The sequence below is a fragment of the Rhea americana genome, unplaced genomic scaffold (assembly GCF_003343005.1).
Source record: "Rhea americana isolate MKP2758 unplaced genomic scaffold, rheAme1 scaffold_17, whole genome shotgun sequence".
NCBI lineage: Eukaryota > Metazoa > Chordata > Aves > Rheiformes > Rheidae > Rhea > Rhea americana.
Genome location: NW_028185816.1, coordinates 77,148 through 93,130, shown reverse-complemented (window position 1 = coordinate 93,130; position 15,983 = coordinate 77,148). Strand labels below are relative to the sequence as shown.

General features: G+C 44.0%; 1 protein-coding gene across 1 annotated transcript in view; it reads right to left on the bottom strand.

Moving 5' to 3' along the window:
- Window positions 1–15,318, bottom strand: part of MICAL2 (microtubule associated monooxygenase, calponin and LIM domain containing 2) — a 111,988-nt gene extending 96,670 nt beyond the window's left edge. Inside the window, exons 1-2 of the mRNA XM_085300817.1 lie at window positions 15,178–15,318; window positions 13,868–13,986 (exon numbers count right to left, since the gene is read on the bottom strand). The gene's annotated coding sequence lies outside the window, so the exon portion shown is untranslated. The remainder of the gene's footprint in view (window positions 1–13,867; window positions 13,987–15,177) is intronic.
- Window positions 15,319–15,983: the final 665 nt, after the last annotated feature.

The following is a 15,983-nucleotide window of genomic DNA, read 5'->3' as shown; positions in this document are numbered from 1 at the left end:
CAGCGGGAAGCGCGCGCAGCAAGGACACCCCCGCCTTCCAGCGGGCAGCATGAAACAAAATTACCTACCCTAGGAAGCCATCCGCAACGCGGACTAAGGCACCACTGCACATACTGCACCGTCAAAGACGGCACGTGGGATGCGGGGCCGCACGGCGCCGCGGCCCTCCCTGCGCTGGCTCTGCGACGCGCATTTCGAGCGAACGACGAACCACCACTTCCCAGGCGCCCGCACGTGGCACAAGCTCAAACTACTGCTGTATTGCCGAGGAGCAAGTTCTGAACTAGAGATTTTTTTTTTTTTTTCTTTAAAGTAACTACCTCACATTAATACCCCTGGGAACCGCAACAATAAGTCTAATGGTTTTGAGAAAAAAAAAAAAAAATCTCTAGTCCAGTTGCTAGGTGTCAGCTCAATAAAAATTAATACATCAGAGGCAAGTGTTCTATATATAGATTCTTATATAAATATACGTAAGTGCTGTTACTGTCTTTGTTTTGTTKTTATTTAATGTTTTATTCAAAATACACAGTAAAACCACACAAAGTGAGTTTCTATTACTTAAAAAGAGATTTTAAATAKCCAATATACTTAAATGAAGCTAAATGCCACTCTTAGCACATTTTACAATCAATTCTGTTTTCCTGGTATAAATTATGATTTCAGACTTAACATCTGCAAAATGTCCAAGTTTTCCTTCAACAYCTGTTTTTTAAAAATTCCTTTTACTCAAAAAGGAGACGTTGGGAACCATRGTTTAGGTGCATAAAAACTCAACGCATGGGCACAGACCATCTTAGCGTGATTTCAGACACGCTGCACACATCCAAATACAAAGACCTGAAGTGAACAGTAACTTTTAGGCTTGAAGAACCTAGATCTCCTTGAACGACAAAGCCGCATGGCACATTTCTGCTGCAAGACGCTTGGTAGGTAACAGGTCAAACAAGGGCTGACTTCTCTTCAAGCAGCTCCAGAAGAGCCACTTGATTTCTTGCATCCAAGCTCGGGGCATTAAACCTGGGGCACATCTATCTCGCGAGAGCATTCGCATGCGTGCACGTGTTTATRTATGTGCACACGGAAAATACTCGGGCGTATCCGAGCTTCCTGCACATCCCTGCAGCTAAAGCTGGCAAACTACTGACCAAGTGCAGATCTGATGATCGTCTGGGCTTGCCACAGGTCCTAAAGGCTTCAAGGAGGTGGACTAGGGAAAACATGAACCAGTTCAGAGTGGCGATACTCATTACGAGCAATAATTCACTGATGATTTCATATAAGGACTTATTTCCAGTTTTAACTACATACGTGCCTATTCCAGATTCAGGAAGTATTTTAATGGTTAATAAACCAGGAACTTAAGTGCAAATTACTTCACGCAACTTAAGGTATCTAYTTAGTTTCTTTACCTAAAAATATGCTTTCCAAAAACAAGTTCTTAAGTAGGAAGGGCAAAAAGTAGTTCACAAAGCAAAAACGCCTACCAGTGCAGATCAATTTTTTGAGAAACTGTTCATGGATTCAGGCATCAGGCAGTAAATCTTAATGGTCAGTATTGRTTCTGTTTTCCTTTTACCAAATGCCATATACCCTCTTATTTCCTTACACGCAAGCCTTCTTGTGAGGCCCAGAGAGGACTCAGAGATTTCAGAATCACAGACAACATAATCATCCTTAAGATGAATATAGTTTTCCAGAATTTAGAATTTAATTGACCAAATTAATGGACTGCTGGGAGCCACATCCTGCTTATGAGTTTTCTAGATAGTCAGTTACATGCAAAAAAAGAGTTTGCACCTTCAGAAAAAGAAAGCTTGCTGGGAGAGTATTTTAAAAATAGTTTATCTAACAGAGGTGCTAAAAGCTATAATAAAGTTCCAAATTTCCATAKAGTACACATCTTTAAAGATAACTTTGGATGATTAAGTCACATTCATTAAGGGTTAATGTCATGCATAAATAGCATATTAAAACCTGACTCATGTTTAGCTTAGTTACAAGAAAGGACATTTTTCAGCTCTGCTCTAGAAGAACTGAAACACAATATAAACAAGAGTAGAAAGTTTATGCTGATGTTCTGGGTTGGGACCACGACAACAAAGGGAAAAAGAAAAWAACAAAAGGAATTTAACATCAACCAGCAAGTAAGTGTACCTCTTAAGAATTAAGGCACCTGTTATTCAAGTTAAATGATRTTATGAAAATACTGTCAATGAAAAAGATTAAATGGACAAACTTCCAGCTCTGTGAAAATCCCACCCATCTTTGCCTGCAATACTTACAATACAACTTACAATTCCAAGCTCACAGAGCAAAACAGCTATGATGCAAGAAATGCTAGGGGTGATTGGTTGGTTTTCCACCAGCATCAGATTTCCCACTCTCAGCGGGATGTCCAGATGCCAGAGAGCCCTCTGGAGTGGCGGTGTCCCCCTCGCCGGGCTTTCCTCGCAGGCGGGGGGACGTAGGGATGGAGGGGAATACGCTACAGGAGAGGAGCACGCGCACGAAGCAGGAACACGCAGAGCGCGTTCGTCAGTGGCCACGGAGATGCTATTTTGTTAGTCCTCCCAGCACCGGGGCAACCCAAAAGGATGAGCAGAGGGATGGACTGCGCACTCATGGCAAAAGACAGGGCTGCCGAGGCGGGTTGGTGGCTGGGGAGCCACCAGCAAAGGGAGACGTGCCCCAGGACCGTAGCAGCGGGAGCTACCAGAAGGAGCTCTGCAGCAAGGGCCCCAGAACCRGGGACACCCACGTGAAGCTTTTTCCTGCAGGATATTTTTTGAGAAAGGAAATTAATGTTTGCTTCATTTCTTTAAACAAAAGGAAAAAAAAAAGAAACAATGGCTGTGCTGAAGCAAATTGCCCTGTATACGTCTTGGGGAAAAAAAAAAAGGAACAGCACTAATGTTAGTTTTCACAGAATATATGCCAAAACCTCTTGTAAGTATGTAAAGACTGTATTCCAAGTGCAGGTGCCTGGTTATACGGCTTCTCTCCGACCTGTTTCCCCCTCGCTAGTGGGGCTGTGCCAGCTGCSCAGGAGGTCGCCAGGCCCCGAGCTCGGCCAGCCGGCACAGAGCAGCCGGAGGGCTGCCCCGCGCACCAGGATCAGCCCACTGAAAACACCGGCCCTACCGCGCTGCCAGCTACCGAAGAAAGAAAACCTTATGAGCACTATTTTCACACGTATATAGACACAGGCTTTTAGAACTAATGTTTTTTAACACAAGCTAGCACTCAGTTAGTATGTCCTATGGCTGGTCACACCATTAATGTTATTGGTCACTCCAAAAAGGAAGCACGAACAAGTTAAAGAAAAAAAAAACAATTTTTGATCTTTGACTTGCAGTTGATGGGTTCTTGGGCTAGGCTGTTGTCAATTCACCAAATGACACTGGAAAATCACGAAGAAGGACCTGGAAAGGTCTGCCAGAGGGTAGTGGAAAATCAGAAAAGTGAAGTTAAACACCAGACTGTGCTAGGAAACAATTATGTGCGAAAATGGAATAAAACCTAACAAGTTTGCTTTATAGCTGTTTTCCTCTTTTTGTCCTTCTAAGCTGGACCCACAGTTACCAGAAGAGATTAAAAGAGAGACATCACTTCTGAAAATGGAAGGAGTATTTTTGGAAGAAAATGTGCAGGATGACTTCTACCCTCTTTCAGCCTTGCCTTCCCAAAGACTAAAGAAAAACAAAGTACAAACAAAAAATCCAAACAAAAATTCCAATAGAGTTACAAAAACATCCATTTCTGCTGCAGAAAAATCCTCTCAGCAGACAAAGAATTTATCTCAAAAGATCATTTGGGGAAAATTCATCAGAAAAAAATTTAGCAGTGAGAATAAAAAATTAGGAAGCTGCCCCTTCAAACCAACCTCTGGAAGTAGAGTAGAATTAAGCAGTAACAGAAGAGATGGCAATCTGGTGTCATTGTTTTCACAAGGCAAGTGCGGATATGGCCAGATAGAATTAAATTATGATTCATCATCTCAGGCACATGAAGTATACTAAGAAGTGTGTGAACTGAAAAAACACTTATTAATAGTAATTGTTCGTCACACACATAGTAAAGCCTGGTTCCAAAAGGCTGAGGTTTATATCCACTATGTCTGCACTGTCAACAGTATTGAAGGTCAAAGAAGTGGATGCATCTTCTACATTAAAGCCTCTATGCAACATTGGCCAGTTGCTTCCGATCACTTAAAAAGTGCAATAAGCTGTGCTTACATACATAAAAGATGTTATCAGACTCTTCGTTTGTCATTCCTTCATCTGCAAAATTTATTTTTCCACTTACCTGTACTTCATTGCATATAAGTGGGTATGCATGCTAGGAATGCACGTATTCCTAAAACTAATTCTCAAGAGTTACTTTTCTCACTGTCATCCAGTGCCAACATTTGCTTTACTGTATAAAAGATCGCAAATTTTTGAACGGAAGAATGCAATCTGTAGGAGGTTTTGGCCAACATCAACACACATTATCTGAAAGTCAAGATTAACAGTGGTTTCAAGAGTTGAGCATGCCTACGTGCAAAATCATAACAGATATGTTAAGACATCCAAAACGCAGAAAGTTTTAAGACAAATGTTTCATTCCCGTGTACTAATGGTCATTAAAATCATTTCATTCCCATGTATTAACACAAATTTACCTGTAAAGGCTACAGCTGTCTGGGATCCCGAAATGATGGAAACAGCAATTATTCATTGCTTCTTTGAATGTAATGCTTGTAGCTCCAGAGCGGATTAAAGACATCTGATTTCTTCCCCTTCCTACAGCTACCCGGAGACAGAGCTAAAGCTGCTGGGCGCCCTGACTCTCAGCAAGGTTGAAATTTTCAGAGAGAAGGGATTAACCAGTTCTAGATTTGCAGAGCGCCTGGTACAGCAAGGTCCTGATTAGAGCCAGCTTTGTTGGAGAAAACAACATTTTAAAAAGGAAAGAGATTTATGAAAACATCTTGGGCCAATGCGTTTTTGCTTTAACACAGCCCAGATGCTGCAAGCTGGCCAGATACTCGACAGCTCGTGCAGTCCCAGCGCTCCCAAGGCCCCGGTACTGCCCCGAGGAGGGTCCAAGCCCACGGAGCTGCCACCCCCACCCCAGAACCCCGTGGCACCAGCCCTCACAGCCTGACACGTGCTGCACTCGTGGTGCCAAAAAATGGGAACTGGGGAGCTTTTCCACAGGTTTTTCAAATATTGGGAAATTGTAGGCATTTTTATCCAACTTCTAATCAAAGCAAAACCTAAACTCCTCTCGCCAAAACACACTCGCATAAAACAAGCCAACAGAAGATGTTAAGACATACTTCATTACACTTCCTTCATACATAGCTCAAACAATTCTAATACCCCCTACATCTTATGCAGACCAAGAAGAAACTACTAAGAACTGAGAAAAGAAAAATGATTAAAAAAAAAAAAAAAGCTTATCTTCATCCTTATTTTTGACGTAACCTATTCATAAAGGAAACACTGTGAAAGCTCTCCATTTTACAAATACAATTTTTCACAAGAAAAAGTTTAACCAGAGCCGGAGATCTTGTATTATCTTGTGCTTTTGTCTGTTCTTACACCAGCACGGATTTAGACCTCTCTCCTGAGGGCAGATAAACAGCACTGCTTGTATTTCTCCAAAATTGTAACCAGGCCTTTATCTACACGCAAATCACCAAGCTTTAGCTCTGCAGGAGAAAAGGCCTAGCTAATGCCTTAATAGGGCGCATTACTCTGTGATTAAGTACTAACGCAACAGGTGCCCTAAGAGCAAAACGTGCAGGAGGGCCAAGGTTTTGCTGCACCGTCTTGAAGACGGGMCATCCATTGGGGCTCACTGCGGGGGGCTCTGCGTGCACCCACAAAAACAGCACAAAAGTAGCCTTCACTTGTGTTGCAGACTGCGCTGTGGCCTCCCCCACGACGCAGCAATGGACTGCGGGGCTGGAAGACCCCCACACAGCACCACTCGCTCCTGTGCTGCAAAGGAAACCCACGCTGGCAGAAACAGCCCTACTGGAAGCGTTTACAAAAGATCATTCGCTACATTCGGGCCTTTAAAGCTTGGAGCTGGCGGGCGGGGGGAGAGCTTCAGACCTRCCGTCGGACACCTCGTACTATGAAAACACGATTCCCCCCCCAAACACCATTTGCACTGCTACTCCATTACCAAAGAGAACAAACAAGCAACAAACAGCGCAAAGCAAAGCAACGATACCTTCTGAAGCAAAAATCTGAACCATGATGCTTGTGAATCACACTAGTTACCCTTCAATTCCAAACTGAAGTTAAAAACAGGTTCTTCAGTACACAGTGCACCCACAGGCACGTGACCGCGACTCACCTCCGGGTGCTGAGCAGCTATCGAACGAAGAGGAGCCTACGCTGCAGGTACCCACTCAGAGCCCGTGCGCCGCCTGCCYGGAACAACTCACTCCAGATGGGCTCAGCCCGCTCAAAGAAGTGAGTCTCAGCAAATAAATTAAATATCAAATGAAATACTTCAGAGAGGAAGTAGTAGGGAACTTGTTTATATCACCTCTGAAAGCAAATTATTCACATGATGACACTCTTTTGCAGGCAAGTCACACTACAGCCAAATTCTACGTAAAGAAAACTCTCGAACCAACAGCCCCAGGAAAGAGAGAAATAAAATTTAAGTGCCACAGAATAAAGTGTGCATGCTAGTTGTGAGATTTCCATAATGCATTTCTAAATCATAAACCCTTAAGAAATGGAGCTAGGAAGCGACCGCACAGAGAAGCAGGCACGCACACATCCGAGGACACGGTGCAGCGACCGGGCTTACGGGTGCATCTCCCAGGGCTCCTGCTGCCAGGAATCTGGGGCCCCTGGGAAACTCATTGCAGCGTTTCATATGATGGCACACTGACCCAAAGTCCTCTCCCTCAAGCTGAGCCTCCTCCACCTCTGCCCATCACCTGCTGCTGGATGCGACCAGCAAGCCACATCTGGGGAAGCAACACAGCACGTGAGAAAATGCAAAAGCCTCAGCAATGAAGAAAGCGTTTATTTGCCAGGTGCCCTAATGCAGTAAGTTGATCACATCCAGAATGACTTATTCCTACTTTTCTAGGATTTTTCAGTGCCGAGCTTATTTTTTCCACTAAAACAAAAGATGCCATGTACTTGCATACAAGATGGAGATCAAAAATTCATAAAGAGGTTGCAAGTTTTGTACAGTTACGCAAGTTGCCACTACAATCTCTCCTGTTCTTCCCCACAGGATGAGCACCTGAAATGCTGTTTTGAATAAACGAAGCAAGTCTAAGAAAGATTACAGAAGGGAAAAAAAGCAGAAGGCACTTTCACTGGATTCCTAATATCCGCAGTATCAACTGATTATGCACCAGCTTTTGCAGGACGTATTTCACCACGGCATCTTTGCACGCAGCCTATAGCACCAGGCGGATGACAGCTCACCCAGGTATTTGCATTTCCAAATGGGTCAGAACCGTACCAGGCAAGGAAAGCAAGCGCTCTTCCCTCGTGGCAGCCCGTCGCCGGCAGGGCCAGGCCAGAGCAGCCGCCCGGCGCAGTGCCCTGGCCGAGGTCCGTTAGTCGTCAGCAGGGTAAAAAGTTAGTTAGAGGGACCAGCAAGTCTGCATCGCGCACCGGCACAGCCGTCCGGGGAGTGGGAGCCCTGGCCAGGACCCGTGTCTTATGGCAAAAGGCTGAGAATTTCACTGCTGGAACTTTAAATTTTAAGCAAGTGATAGGAATATAATCCCAGATATAGGCTTAGGGAGTGAAAAGCAGGGGAGGAAAAGGTAAAGGCAGAAATCGGAATGAACAACTTAAATGCTGCTTGGCCCAAGTCTCACTGCCACTTGGTCACTTCCTTGCAGAAGCCCGCTACACTTGCAAAATCATAAGCGATRCTGGCCAGCAACATCAGGTCAAATGTCTTGAGTGAAACCTTAAAGACGCTATACAAGCAAGAAGTTCAGCTGCTTCCACCTCTCCTCAGCGTCGGCAAGGATGCTGTGCCACTGCCGTAAAACAAATCCCGTCATCTAAAACTGCRCCACCGGGGGAAGGTGGCTCTGCCGAAAACAGGGGAGGACCTGCGCCCGCCGGGGTGTGCCGAGCGAAACGCCAGCGCGCGACTGAGCGCCTCCCCCGGCACGGCAACGCTCAGCCACCGCAGCGGAAGGAGAGGGCRCTTCTTCCAGCGCCCCCAGCTCCCACGGGCAACGGGGAGAAGCCGGCGCACTGCAAACGAAGCACCGACGGCGGAGAAAGTCACAAAACGTGGATCAACCACGTCTGCACGGGATAATCACTGCGCATGCTCCATTTAAAACAAAAACGTATCAGGGAGSGAAGAGTCGAAATCAGGATCCTATCTGAAAATAGGAAGGTGACTGCAAATATACTCAACAGGAATTATTCATGTGACTATAACCCTGTAAAGTAAGCAAATATTTAAAACAAATGTTGTCTTTTTTGCTTAATTCTAATGAGCAGGGCAAGAGAGTTTAACATTTATGTTGTCGGTATCAGTCTCTAATGACCAGGCCCAGAACCATCAATCGGTTTCATTTTAAATTCCCTAGACCTGGTAGAGGCCAAAAATGCTGGCTCTTCTGGAGATCTTCCTCCAAGGAAACAGAGGAATCATTAAAATCAAAATGAAACCATTGTGCACAGAAAGGAAACATCACTTGGCTTAACCACTTCCTCCAAACCTAAAATAATAATTTCAGCTCTACTTCTGGCATAATATCATAATGAAGTATTAGATAATGGGCCAAACCCATATGGAAAGAAAGAAATTTGGATTGAAAGCATGAGCTGCTTCTTGGTATGACAAGACATGTAATTTTCTCATTAGAGAAACAGAGTCATTAAAAATAAATGCAACTAAGACTTCCATGAACTCTTCAGAAGCAGCAATCATAACCTGACAAAGACCTTTGATATCTGAGGAAAAGTCAGATAAAGCAACAAAAAGTTCATTTGCCTTCCGCTTTGCAAAAGTACCAAGTTGTCTTTCTCACATACACTTAAATAAGCTTTGCATGGACATCAGTGTATTGGCTACAGGACAGCTGATCAGGCAGACAYAGAAAGAAAGATTTACATTTCTTTGCTTGTCTGTATGCTACTTCAGGAGAGCCAAAAAAAAAAAGATATAGTAGTAGTTCACAGGCTGAGTACTAAATTACTTGTGTGAAAAAACTGTGATATATTGCACCAGCATTTACTTCTAAATGAAATCTTGGATGCAAATACAGGCGTGTTTCACATTATATGCCATTCCTTTCTTTACCTTAGAAAAACAGTGAAAAGCAACACTTAAATAAAAACACAGCTAATTTCCAGAAGCAGATACTTGTAGTTAAATTAGTCCGAGATTTCAGAAGGGCTCAAATCACTCTAGGGAAGATGTATCTTCTTAAATTCTATGTTAGTTATGGCCTTTTGAAAGTTTTACTTGTCAAAAAAAAAAAAGAAAGAAAGAAAGAAAGAAAAGAAAGAAAAAACACACTCACCTTAAAGGCCAAGATTTTCATACAGACATAGCTTTGTAGAACTACCCGCTTTATTTGACCATCTGAAGGGTGTAAATAAATGCTCCTTTAGAAAAAGCTGAGTCAAAAAACTGTCACACACAGTGTCAAGTAGTTTCATTGAAGGTCAGTTTGTACCTTGGAGGAAAGGGTTGTGAACAGGCATTCGTGTCGCACCCTACCCTGAAATAGCTGTAAAATTCCTTTTGTTCTGTCTTAAGGCACGGTAAGTGCTCTGTAAGCAGGAGCGTTGCTAGGCCACCCGGGCCGGGCAAGCGGTGGTCCCAGCGCACAAGGAGCCGCCYGCTCCTGCGCTCCCTGTTTGTCTTGACAAGTGAGTGGGGGATTTCTTGTTTGATTTTTTTTTTTAAATCAATTTGTGCAAATCCGGTCAGCCTGTGCACATCAACATATTTTCTGCCCGCTTATCAAAGCATCAAAGTTACAAATAAGAAGTGCCTGACCCGTCAAGTCAGCTGTGCAGCCCAGCAGCACATCTTGGGGTGTATTACCTTACTCGGCACCCTTGTGCTGCAGTTTCAGCTCAAACACCTGCTCCCAAATAGATACCAGGTACCCAGGACAAGAGACAGCACCTCACGAAATATTTGGCACCATGTCTCAAATTACCTTTGACGTGCACAGTTATTTATACTTCGTGGCACACTGCATGCCGCTGTGACAAGATAGCGTCGCATACTACTGTATGTCAGGAATGCAGGCAACAGATTTAAAYCAATCCTCACTTCAAGACACTTTTACTAGGAAGCAGGTCACTAACTGAGTAATATCCGTTTTATGCACTGAAAAATTTACGTTATTCATTTCCAGGAAACAAAATCAACCACCCTTAATCCTTTTCCCCTCACACACACATATCCCATCAGAACAATAGAAAGAGTTGTTTTGTTTTGTTTTTTTTTGTCGTAACAGGTTTACTATTGGGACATACTTAGTTCAGCACGCAAAGCTCATTTTTTGATGCATTTGCTAGAATACCTTCTAATATTGACTCTGTACCGAGACACAGTTTCAAAGGGCAATTACAGCAAGAAGTATTTGCTTACATCCACTCATCTCAGCTTTGAATTACGCACCAATAGTTCATATTTACGGAGGTTTTTTCCAAGCCCTAAACACATGCACATTTCTGATGTTCATTCAGCCAGGCCGATGTTCTGAACACAGGCGCTGCAGGGAGAAGCGTCGGCTGTTACTAGGCCATGGAAGACGCCCATGTTCCGCATTCGCTTTACGAAGAAAATCTCTGAAATCTGAAAGATAGCTCCAGACCTCAATATTTTGCTGTCCCTACAGCCATGTCATAACTTATACAAACTCTTAATTTTCTGAACTGATTAAATAAATAAATAAATAAAGCACAGGTGAGAACTGTGGGAATTCTTGGCACTCAGTGAAAGRGAGAAACTAAATATTGAGCAGAAGGCTAGCAGTTTGGATCTGAAAGAACTCTTCCATGTAATCATCCAAACCCAGGCATCACATTTCATTAGCAGGTCCCTTGGGGCAATTAGGATGGAAATTAGGCCTGGAGAAGGAAGATCTTGCACTCAGAAAGCTGTCTCCTTAACAAGGCAAGGAGACACACATGAAGGTGCTGTTCAAACTTGGGAAATCTCTCTCCCTGGCAGAAAAGCAATGGAGATTCAAGAGATTCTCACTGTGCCAGATCCACCGCTGGGGTGAAGCAAGGAGGACAACAGGATAAAAATAAAAATCTGCTCGACTATGCACTTAATGCCATGAAGTCAAGCTGCAGTACTCCCTGCAACACAAGCCCTGAATCTTCTCCTATGAGTTCAAATTGATACTCCTCAGCTCAGCACAAGATGACAGAGCATAAAGAAAATCCATAATAAACAGCCTGATARCAAGCATATACAAGAGATGATCTTGCGCAAAAGGAAGCTGCTGTGATGAGTGAGAAGAAACCAAAAACCACGAGCTATCTCGCAGAATAAAGTTTACTGAGGGTGGTGTTTAACCAAAGAGGGGTTATTTTTAGCTGGAAAGARTGTCAGCAGAAACACTGTGCTACATTACGAATTTCTCCCCTGCTTTTAGCAATTGTCTTAATTTCTTTAAATTCATCCATGTTGCCCTGTGTGCACGGGTTTGAAGGCCAAGGCTACTGCACATCCCAAACATCACTAGCAGATGGGACTCACCTCAGCCAATAACAAGGATTACAGTTATCACGATACACTCATCCGATTACATGCAAATAAGAATCCCACTATCTGACAAACCCAACTCTTCCCAAAGGGGGCTGGGGGGGGGGGGAAGCATATTCTCCCTTTGCTTCAGCTTCTACTCTGCTGCCTTCCGAAATGGTTAATATTTTTATGCTGGACTCATTGGTATTTTACTCACGCATGACGGACTAGAAGCAAACATCTTGGAGGATTTAAAAGCCTCTTAACTGGCTCTTCAGGTAAGTAAACACCAAAATATGTTATGTAAAGACCATTTTGATACACTCAGCCTTAAAAACAACACAGTATAAAAGAAATCTTAACATTTTTTCTGTTGTAAATTTTATAAGTGTTTAAACTGCTGTAAAACAATTTTAATAACAAAAATCTCCACATATTCCCAACAAAAGTTTCTCATAGCACTGGAAATTCTATTTTGATACTTGGATATAGCAGTCACACACAAGGATAAACTGGAAYACCCTACTGCGCATTACTACAGTCTACACAGGCAATAATCTGCAAGCTTAAAAAGTCTGAGAAGGGTTTATCATGGACTAACGGATCCAAAGAAATTGCTTTTTAAGAAGCCCAAACTCCATAACTACACATTTACAATGCTGAGCACAGTCATTTTAAAATCTGAATTTGTAACATCCACTTGGCTGGCTGTAGCATGTAGAGAAACTGTTGGCATCATTTGCCAAYGCAGACCAATGCAGATGAGATGATGGTGATAAAAAAATATTTTAAATCTAATCCACGTATTCACAACACTTCATCTGCCTGAAGGAGCCAGGTCCCAAAAACGTAGCATTTTGAGACCAATTAACAAAATGCAGCAAAGGTTACAGCAACAGAGAGGAAGGCTAATCTCTGAACTGCTGTTTTGTCTTCAGAAATATTTTCTGCTCACAAGGTCTCACCATCACAGCTTAAGGAGGAAAAAAGCAAGAAGAAATGAACTCATGTTCRGATTTTCTGCTGCTTACATCAATGTTACTGGGACACAGAAATAAAAACAAGCAGAACTTGAACTAACAAGAACTTGAAGTAGTTCTAAGTGTCAGTTTTAAGTGTCTGTTTTAATTAGTGCTATGGTAGTACCTACCTGTCCTGACAAGGAATCAGGCTTCTCTCCCCTCCACATTGTATGATGTTCACAAAAATTGGAAGGAAAACAAAGTCAGAAACACCCTCACTGAATGCAAGTTCGGCGCAGGAAAATGGCTAGATAGCAGCTCACATTTAAGCACAAGACTATTTTTTCTTTTTTCCTTCCACGGAACTAAGGCAGACTCTAAATATGACTAAAGATCAATTTGGGGATGTTTTCACTTGCTTGTAAATGCAGCTATGTGAAGATGAAAGAGTTATAGTCTTAGTCATCTTCTCCATGTCAAAAATAAACTGAGCAATTTCCAGAATGTGTCATAATACAATATTAACTATGTATCAGCACAGTCACTGAATCAGTGGACACTTAATATCCTTAATATAGAATATCTGTATTTTCTGAAACCAGTGTCACATAGGATGCTGGAATACCCTGAACTACTAACACCACTTCTGAAGGACTCAGTCTGCAGTAGAAAAGTCTCTAAACGTGGTCCTGAAGACAAACAAACCACAGTCTCTCCCTCCCCCTGGGAGGCAGGGCCTCGTCCACCAGGACACGGGACTTGGCTACGATGCCAGGAGAGCCAAGCCGAGATCAGGAGCTCCTGAGGAAGGTTAGATGTTACCAAGGACTCACAACAAACCTTGCTGCCAMGCAGAAGATTCCCAATGGGAAATACATAGCATTTGAAAGTTTTCCCTCAAGTTTTCAAGATGCTAATTATAAAATACCAGAGCAGTGAGGCAGCTGGAGCAGATACAAGGTACCTGCTGGAAGAGATGGAAGGCTTGAAGCATGGTCACAGGGGAACAGGATAGCAATTGCCTCTCCTGCTTTAGGGTTCCTTAAGGAACATTTCCACCCCAAAAATAAGCTCTCTCATCTCTGCAAGGAATGCGACATGGACACTGGACAAGAAAATGCTGCTTCAGAGCATCTTAGAAGARCAAAAAACATAACATCTTCTCAGACAATACTTACTTCTAGATCCCAGATGCAACTCAGGCAAATCTGAGCTCCTCACAAACCACAGTGCAACCACTGCTCCAGCGTTGGGCATGTCAGACTGCCCTGTGCTTCCAGGGCAACACTAAGAACCACTAAAAACAAAATAAATAAATAAATCAGAGTTTTAAAAGAGATGATTTCTCATTTCTATACTTCTGCACTTTCCATATTATATTATACTTCCATGACTTCCTACGCATCCACCCATTTTTATGGATGGGACAGGTGAAAGTCAAGTGGCTGCATGGCAAGAGGCATCCAAATGCCACATGCTTCTGGATTCCCATCTGGGCTTCATGTCTCTACTTCACATTATAAACTGCATCTCCAATATCTTTTCTAGTACTATAGAGAAAACAGGGTTAACCCATGTAAAGCAACATTTTAAAGTATTAACTTCACAGGTCTTTCTAACGTAGGAGATAGTATATGTTTTYCAGCAACAAGTCTAAAAAGCAGAGCTGAATAAAAAGCTAGAATCAAATGCAGATATCTAGCTAGTCAGTCCAGTCATAAGACAACCTGTCTTGCAGCATAGAGAAAGCCAAGCTGTAGGAAAAAAAAAGAATGAGAACTTCTAAACCCAAGTTTAAAACTGAAGAGTGACCACTATGTCTGTGCTATAAYGAGGCGTACCTACTCACAGCAGTGGATTTATGGAATATTAGTCTCGGTACTTCGGAAGTACGTTGCTTGTGACCGCATAACCCTGGCTCTGCACAACTACAACTTCTGTTATCTGCCTGAAAGGCCGAGGGGGAGGGAGTCCGATCCTGCGGAGGTGGGGCTGGAGTCACAGTCAGGAGAGCAAAGTGCCCAATTAGTGCTTTGATTAGCGAATAAAATGCTTACAAAGATAAAGGCAGCATTTGTATTTTAAAAGCAACTTGTATTTCTAAGCAGAGAATTATGAAATTCTTCTGCACTTTTCCCATTTATAAAGAAGTGAAACATGACAAAAGTCGAGATCAGCTGCCAGATTCTGCCTGAGTAAGMCCAGAACGTGTTGAGGGTTCGGTGACTCAGTGCAGTTTCAATCCCCACAGCATTTACTGTCTTCATTTTACACGGGGGGGTGGTGGTAGTGGTGTGTATGATGTTGCTAAAGTTAGGAGCGAAAGCTTGCTGATGCTTCAGTACAGGGTCTTACAAGTTAYTTCTCCGTATGACTTGTCCGAGAGAAAGGGTAAGAATCAACGCATTTAGACAAATACCCAGGCACTTCAGACTAATTACAGGTGGACAGGTTCTTGTTCAGAGTACTTGCGTAAGTGATAACATACATGATTTCCAGCTTGGTTTTAGGCTAATCTGTTTTCCGCCCATGTAATACTTTCAGCAACCACGGCGGAATGGCGAAACGAGGGAAGGTGCCCTCCTTCCTCCCTGACCAGGGCACTTCACCAGCACCAATTAGACGTTAATGTTCCTGGGAGGCAAGTGTGACAAGGTTTATTAYGGCGTTTTAAAGATTAGGACACTGAGTCACGGGGAGGTCGAGCGCTTCCTCAGCGGCCACGGCGGGGCCCGAAAGGCCGCGGTCACGCCGGGGCCGTGCCGGCACCGCGCACGGCGCCGCCTCGCCGCGGGACCCGGGCCCTCCCCGGCACAGACAGACAGACAAACAAGCAAACCCCCAGCTTCCGACAGCACGCTTCCCAGCCATGCCAGCACGCCCCGAGTCTGACCTGCAGGGACCGTCCCCAGATGCAGGGACGCAGTCCGACGTTCCTGCTCAGAGCACATCCTGGCTGCACGCACCGGCGCGGCTGCCAACCGCGAACCGGGGCGGGGGCGGCATCATTATTATTATTATTATTATTATTTTATTATTATTATTTAGGCCGACAGGGACCTCCACATCTTTTCAGATAAACTCATCAGAAAACTTTTGGAAACTGGCTCGACCCCATAAGCCTCGGGGCAAACGAGCCGACGCTCGCCAGCCGCAGCCTCCACGCGGCCCCGCTGCCAGCCACCCCAATTCCCGCCACGCGCGCGCCACGCCGCCGCCAGCGACGCCCCGGCGCCCCGCGGAAGGACGGAGCCGCCGGCGCCGCACTCGGCGAGGCCGGACCGAGCGCAGCTC